At 43.5% G+C, this 7,826-nt stretch overlaps 1 long non-coding RNA gene across 1 annotated transcript; it reads left to right on the forward strand.

Moving 5' to 3' along the window:
* Nucleotides 1-4,432: 4,432 nt before the first annotated feature.
* LOC119308165 lies at nucleotides 4,433-7,391 on the forward strand. Its single transcript, XR_005149882.1, has 2 exons — nucleotides 4,433-4,772; nucleotides 6,030-7,391. It is a non-coding gene; the product is annotated as an uncharacterized LOC119308165 (long non-coding RNA).
* The last annotated feature ends 435 nt before the right edge of the window (nucleotides 7,392-7,826 follow it).

Below are 7,826 nucleotides of genomic sequence, written 5' to 3' on the forward strand. Positions count from 1 at the left end.
TATGGAGAGACTAGCAACGAGAGAGAGGGGAGTGCATCTACATACCCTTGTAGATCACTAAGCGGAAGTGTTCAAGAGAACGGGGTTGAAGGAGTCGTACTCGTCGTGATCCAAATCATCGGATATCCTAGTGCCGAACGGACGACACCTCCGTGTTCAACACACGTACAGCCCGGTGACGTCTCCCATGCCTTGATCCAGCAAGGAGAGAGGGAGAGGTTGGGGAAGACTCCGTCCAGCAGCAGCACAACGGCGTGGTGGTGATGGAGGAGCGTGGTATTCCAGCAGGGCTTCGCCAAGCACCGCGAGAGATGAGGAGAAAGAGAGGTAGGGCTGCGCCAGGGAGAGGTGGAACTCTTGTGTTTGCAGCCACAAAGACCTCAACTATATATAGGGGAGAGGGAGGGGGCTGCGCCCCCTCTAGGGTTTCCACCCCAAGGGGTGCGGAAGCCCCAAAACCCATCTAGGGTGGCGGCCAAGGGGGGGAGAGGGGGAAACTTGCCCCCCAAGTAAGGTGGAGGCGCCCCCTCCCCAAACCCTAGGCGCCTTGGGCCCTGGTGGGGGGCGCACCAGCCCACCTGGGGCTGGTCCCCTCCCACACTTGGCCCATGCTACCCTCTGGGGCCGGTGGCCCCACTTGGTGGACCCCCGGGACCCTTCCGGTGGTCCCGGTACATTACCGATAGCACCCGAAACTTTTCCGGTGACCAAAACAGGACTTCCCATATATAAATCTTTACCTCCGGACCATTCCAGAACTCCTCGTGACGTCCGGGATCTCATCCGGGACTCCGAACAACATTCGGTAACCACGTATATCTATTCCCTATAACCCTAGCGTCATCGAACCTTAAGTGTGTAGACCCTATGGGTTCGGGAACCATGCAGACATGACCGAGACAACTCTTTGGCCAATAAGCAACAGCAGGATCTGGATACCCATGTTGGGTCCCACATGTTCCACGATGATCTCATCGGATGAACCACGATGTCGAGGATTATTCAATCAATCCCGTATACAATTCCCTTTGTCTAGCGGTATAGTACTTGCCCGAGATCCGATCGTCGGTATGCCGATACCTTGTTCAATCTCGTTATCGGCAAGTCTCTTTACTTGTTCCGTAACGCATCATCCCGCGATCAACTCCTTGATCACATTTTGCACATTATGATGATGTCTTACCTAGTGGGCCCAGAGATACCTCTCCGTCACACGGAGTGACAAATCACAGTCTCGATTCATGCCAACCCAACAGACACTTTCAGAGATACCCGTAGTGCACCTTTATAGCCACCCAGTTACGTTGTGATGTTTGGTACACCCAAAGCATTCCTACGGTATCCGGGAGTTGCACAATCTCATGTTCTAAGGAAATGATACTTGACATTTAGAAAAGCTTTAGCATACGAACTACACGATCTTTGTGCTAGGCTTAGGATTGGGTCTTGTCCATCACATCATTCTCCTAATGATGTGATCCTGTTATCAACAACATCCAATGTCCATGGTCAGGAAACCGTAACCATCCATTGATCAACGAGCTAGTCAACTAGAGCCTTACTAGGGACATGGTGTTGTCTATGTATCCACACATGTATCTGAGTTTCCTATCAATACAATTATAGCATGGATAATAAACGATTATCATGAACAAGGAAATATAATAATAATAACTAATTTATTATTGCCTCTAGGGCATATTTCCAACAGTCTCCCACTTGCACTAGAGTCAATAATCTAGTTCACATCGCCATGTGATTAACACTCACAGGTCACATCACCATGTGACCAACATCCAAAGAGTTTACTAGTGTCACTAAACTAGTTCACATCATCATGTGATTAAGACTCAATGAGTTCTAGGGTTTGATCATGTTTTGCTTGTGAGAGAGGTTTTAGTCAATGTGTCTACAATATTCAGATCCTTATGTACTTCGCAAATCTCTATGTCATATTGTAAATGCTGCTTCCACGCTCCACTTGGAGCTATTCCAAATGGTTGCTCCACTATACGTATCCGGTTTGCTACTCAGAGTCATTCGGATAGGTGTTAAAGCTTGCATCGACGTAACCCTTTACGCCGAACTCTTTATCACCTCCATAATCGAGAAACATGTCCTTATTTACTCCAAGGACAATTTTGACCGCTGTCCAATGATCCATTCCTGGATCACTCTTGTACCCCCTTGCCAGACACGTGGCAAGACACATATCAGGTGCGGTACAAAGCATGACATATTGTATAGAGCCTATGGCTAAGGCATAGGGGGCGACATTCGTCCTTTCTCTTTCTTCTGTCGTGGTCGAGCTTTAACTCTTAACTTCATACCTTACAACTCAGGCAAGAACTCCTTCTTTGACTGATCCATCTTGAACACCTTCAAGATCATGTCAAGGTATGTGCTCATTTGAAAGTACCATTTAGCGTTTTTGATTTATCCTCATAGATCTTGATGCTCAATGTTCAAGCAGCTTAATCCAGGTTTTCTATTGAAAAACACATTTCAAATAACCCTATATGCTTTCCAGAAATTCTACACCATTTCTGATCAACAATATGTCAACAACATATACTCATCAGAAATTCTATAGTGCTCCCACTCACTTCTTTGGAAATACAAGTTTCTCATAAACTTTGTATAAACGCAAAATATTTGATCATCTCATCAAAGCGTATATTCCCACTCCGAGATGCTTACTCTAGTCCTTAGAAGGACTACTGGAGCTTTGCACACTTGTTAGCATCTTTCAGAATGGACAAAACCTTCTGGTTGTAAGTATTTCCCTCAGTTTTTGAGAACCAAGGTATCAATCCAGCAGGAGCCTCCTCAACAAGTCCCATGAACCTACACAAACAAACAAAGAACTCGCAACCAACGCGATAAAGGGGTTGTCAATCCCTTCATGGCCACTTGTGAAAGTGAGATATGATAGAGATAATATGATAAGATAAATATATTTTTGGTATTTTATAATATAGATGCAAAAAATAAAGATGCAAATAAAAGTAGATTGGAAGCAAATATGACAAGAGATAGACCCGGGGCCACAGGTTTAACTAGTGGCTTCTCTCAAGAGCATAAGTATTACGGTGGGTGAACAAATTACTGTCGCGAGCAATTGATAGAAAAGCGAATAATTATAACGTTATCTAGGCATGATCATGTATATAGGCATCACGTCCGCAACAAGTAGACTGACTCCTGCCTGCATCTACTACTATCACTCCATGCATCGACCGCTATCCAGCATGCATCTAGAGTATTAAGTTCATAAGAACAGAGTAACGCATTAAGCAAGATGACATGATCTAGAGAGATAAACTCAAGCAATATGATATAAACCCCATCTTTTTATCCTTGATGGAAACAATACAATACGTGTCTTACAACCCTTTCTGTCACTGGGTAAGAACACCGCAAGATTGAACCCAAAGCTAAGCACTTCTCTCATGGCAAGAAAGATCAATCTAGTAGGCCAAATTAAACCGATAATTTGAAGAGACTTGCAAAGATAACTCAATCATATAAAAGAATTCAGAGAAGATTGAATTATTATCCATAGATAAACTTGAACATAAACCCACAATTCATCGGATCTCGACAAACACATCGCAAAAAGAGATTACATCGAATAGATCTCCACAAGAGAGGGGGCGAACATTGTATTGAGATCCAAAAAGAGAGAAGAAGCCAACTAGCTAATAACTATGGACCCGAATGTGTGTGGTAAACTACTCACAACTCATCGGAGGAGCTATGGTGTTGATGCAGAAGCCCTCCATGGTGGATTCCCCCTCCGGCAGAACACCGTCGACGGCTCCGAGATGGGATCTCGCGGATACAGAAGGTTATGGTGGTGGAAATTGTGTTTCGGTTGCTCCCTGGATGTTTTTGGGGTATGTAGGCTTATATAGGAGGAAGAAGTACGTCGGTGGCCGCCCGAGGGGCCCACGAGACAGGGGGCGCGCCCTATAGGGGGGCGCCCTACCCTCTCGTGGACGCCTCGGCTGCTTCTTGACTTGCACTCCAAGTCCTCTGGATCACGTTCATTCCAAAAATCACGCTTCCAAAGGTTTTATTCCATTTGGACTCCGTTTGATATTCCTTTCCTTCGAAATACTGAAATAGACAAAAAAAAACAGCAATACGGGCTGGGCCTCCGGTTAGTAGGTTAGTCCCAAAAATCTTTCCCTAATAATAAAGCGGCTATCGCTTCTGCCCGCTCGCTCACCGTCATCGAAATTAACCCTAAAGTTGCGAAAAATTACCCACGTTGCCACCGGTAAGTGAAAAACGGTTCGATTCGGCACCCCACCCTGAGCGACACGTCCCTCACTTGCAAAAAAACATTCCCTGTTCGTCTCCTCTCCAAACAAAACAATTCCCCGTTCGTCTCCCCACATGTGCCCGTTCCCATCTGTCCTTTCCCTCTCGACCCGCGGCGAGGCTCCGGCGTCGCGCCCTGGTCCTCCCTGTATCCGGAGATGGCCCGGCTGCGTGCCGCTCATACGGAGGCTACTTCGTCTAGGCCCTCAGCTGGCTCAAGATTTGGCGGCCCTCTGCTCCTCAATGCCCCACATCGAGCGCCCAATCCAGGAAAATAGCCCCATTACGCTGCGCTCCTCATACCCCTGCATCATCACAAGATGGTCCGGCTGGGCACCGCTATGACGGACGGGCGTTTTATGTCCATGGAAGCCAGCTCCGCCACCCAGGCCCTCCTCTGCAAGACCGACGAGGACACTGCTTTCTCCAAGTAGATCGCGCAGGTACACGCACGTCCTCCCCTGCCACTTACACACTAATTTAGTTTGAAATCGAATTGGGACGTATTGATAAGCACCAATGTATCCTTGGTTTAGTACTTTAGTTCCCACTGTCTTGAGTTTCCTTGATTCTTTTGGTAATATCAAACTGATGAATACCTTTCAGATCTATCCCATAGGAAGTAAGCGATACAAATACACGAATTGCACATAAGTAATTGGATTTGACCATTGTGAGGAATGCTACATCACTATACGATGCATTCATGAGATTCCAAGGGATGCTCAGGGAAGGTAAACAATAGCTGATTGTAGATGAAGTATTTATTGGTCCTGGCGCTATGTGCATATATAGTGGCTGATGATGATGAAATACTGAACGATGACAAGGATAGTTAGTTGTTGTAGAAACCAAGCATGCTAATTCTGGGGGCAAGCCTTATTGTTGTGGTGATCACATTAAATGAATGTAGTGTGCTAACATGGTACATCCCTTGATTTGTATTTAGTATTCTCTTCCTGGTTAGCACTTGGAAAGTTAATTAGTCAGCACATATCTATGATAATAGAAGAAGTAGTAATTATCTGACAATAGGTTTCTAATTTTCTTTGTGCTCAGTCCACAGGATAGGTGCGTGTTGGTTTCTGATAATTATGATATTCTCGAACTCAACCTTTTTCTGGTTTGTGCTTAAATAAAAGTTGCTCTATACAAGATATAAGGTGCCAATACTTCATTCTTGCAATGTACTCTTCCCAATTGTTGCCCTTATGACCTTTTTAGGTGAATGATAGAGGGTCTTTGTTTTAAACCCATGAATATGTTCCTCGCAATAGGAAGAATGTAATATTGCTTGGCATGTCTCCTTGAAGTACAGGCATCCAAGATTACATACCGTGTATAACGGCTTTGACGTTAATTTAGAGTACACTTTACCCTTCTCAAGCAATTTCAAGGTTCATTGTGATACATGTGGCATTTCAAGTAGTAATTCCGCTCAAAGGTTAGATTTATACTTAAGTGTGGCTTCAAAATTCCATTGGTATCTTTGTAAAAAAAATCATGTTTTGTTTTTGCAGAAGTCCATATGACCTGATTTATCAATATGCACTATCATATATGCGCTTAAATGTATTCTCGACATAGTTTTTAGAAAACCAAATGGAGGAAAAAATGTGTGTTGCTTTTATCCGGGAAAACTGAGACTCAGATGCACATGCCAATACCACTGTTAATTTATTGCGTGTTTAACGGTTCAGAATGAAGAATTGCTACACTGGAACCTGGGCCATGCAGTGATTGATATTTCGGTTGCGTCGCAGTTTCATCTAAGGTAAGTTATGAATGATGCATTGCTTCACAATATTATATGCCGATGCTCTCATAATTTAATCTATCCGGCTTATATACAACTTTCTTGGTGATCGTATTTTTCATGTTGTGTGTTGATGTGTATCACAACCTAACATGCAGACATAAATAAATTGTAATTACTGTTGTATACCGTTGGTTTTGGTAAAAGCTCATGGGTTATATGTTTTGGTGGGTTTTGGTAAAACCACTTCTCACCTTCAGAGATATATGTTTGTTGCTTGCTCTACACATGTGTGGTGCTCCATCTCATTCATTCGTTTGATCTGACCATGGTGCATGGCATACATGTATGGAGAAACTTTGTATAGTGTTGTTGGCTGGTTGCATCTACAATTTAAGGTAATCTATGTGACTTAGGATGATGCATGCATGAATTAAACCTGGCTATTAGATTAACTAACCTTGCAATATGAAACACTACTATATGTACTCCTTCAACTTAACAAAAATGATGTGCCCACTTGCTTTGTCAATTGCAAAGAGGTGTGTGTGATATGGAGAATTCTGAACATGGAAGATGAAAAACAGATGTTGGCTGAGTGTGCTGGTCCTAAAGTGTTCCTTCAACGCTTCTTCACCTGGGAGGCCTCCAAACAAATGCTATGTATTTGCTCTTATGTGGACGTGGTGGCTAATCTGAAACAAAGTCAATGTTGGAGAGAAAAGATGCCATGTGAATGACACACTGTATTGAATCAGAAGAAATGTTGTAGATTATGAGATGTTATGTCTGAAGAAACAAACAACGACTGTGACAGTGGCTCAAAGATGGAAACCGCCTGGAGCTGATGTGCTGAAAGTGAACATTGATGGTAGTTTCTTCTCAGATTCAGCTGAGGGAGGCTCGGGTTTTATAGTCAGAGACAACTCATGCAATGCGGTGGCCTTAGGAGCAGGAAAACATCGTCAGCTTCAAGACCCTATGCATGCAGAGGCAGAGGCGTGCTTGCATGCATTTCAGGAGGCTCAAACTTGTGCAATGAGGAGAATTACTAGACATACACACATGAACTGGTGAAAGCCACCACATCAAAAGATTAGGACCTGGCACCTAACGGTGTTCTCTTCCAGGAGATCAAAGCTTACCTAGCTTTACATTTTGTTATGTTTAAATAAAGTAAAGTACTGTCCTAGACTTTGTAATAAGGTTGTTGATGCCCTTGTGGCATTCGGTGTGAAGAGTTGGTTGCTAGCGATCTTGATGTGCACTCTGGTTAATGTAATAAGGTTTTCCATTATATTTTTAACAAAACAAAAGAAATATCTATCCAACACAATGGGTCTGCCTACATCAATGTTATTTGCGCAAATGCCAAAACGAATCTCGATTGTGCAGGTCTTATAACAACATGTCAGTGTAAGAAAACATATTGTGGTGACAGTCACTCAGTTGCGATGCATCATTTATTATGCTTCTTCCAATTCACATGTTGCTGTGAGCTAATTTGAACCTGTAGGTATATGTTATGTAAGGAAGTAGGAGGAATCAATAATATCTATCTCTTCTCTACCTGTAGGTATAAGGAGAAGCATCAAGCTATAAAGGAGATCAAGAGTATCAATGTGGTTACATGGATGGCCTTAGGGAGAGACGAAGGAAGAGTGATATGTATACCCCCGTTGCAATGCACGGGCTCTTTTGCTAGTGATAATAATGTATAAAATAAAGCCCATAAACATCC

Source organism: Triticum dicoccoides, chromosome 1B (assembly GCF_002162155.2).
Source record: "Triticum dicoccoides isolate Atlit2015 ecotype Zavitan chromosome 1B, WEW_v2.0, whole genome shotgun sequence".
In the NCBI taxonomy this organism is placed as follows: domain Eukaryota; kingdom Viridiplantae; phylum Streptophyta; class Magnoliopsida; order Poales; family Poaceae; genus Triticum; species Triticum dicoccoides.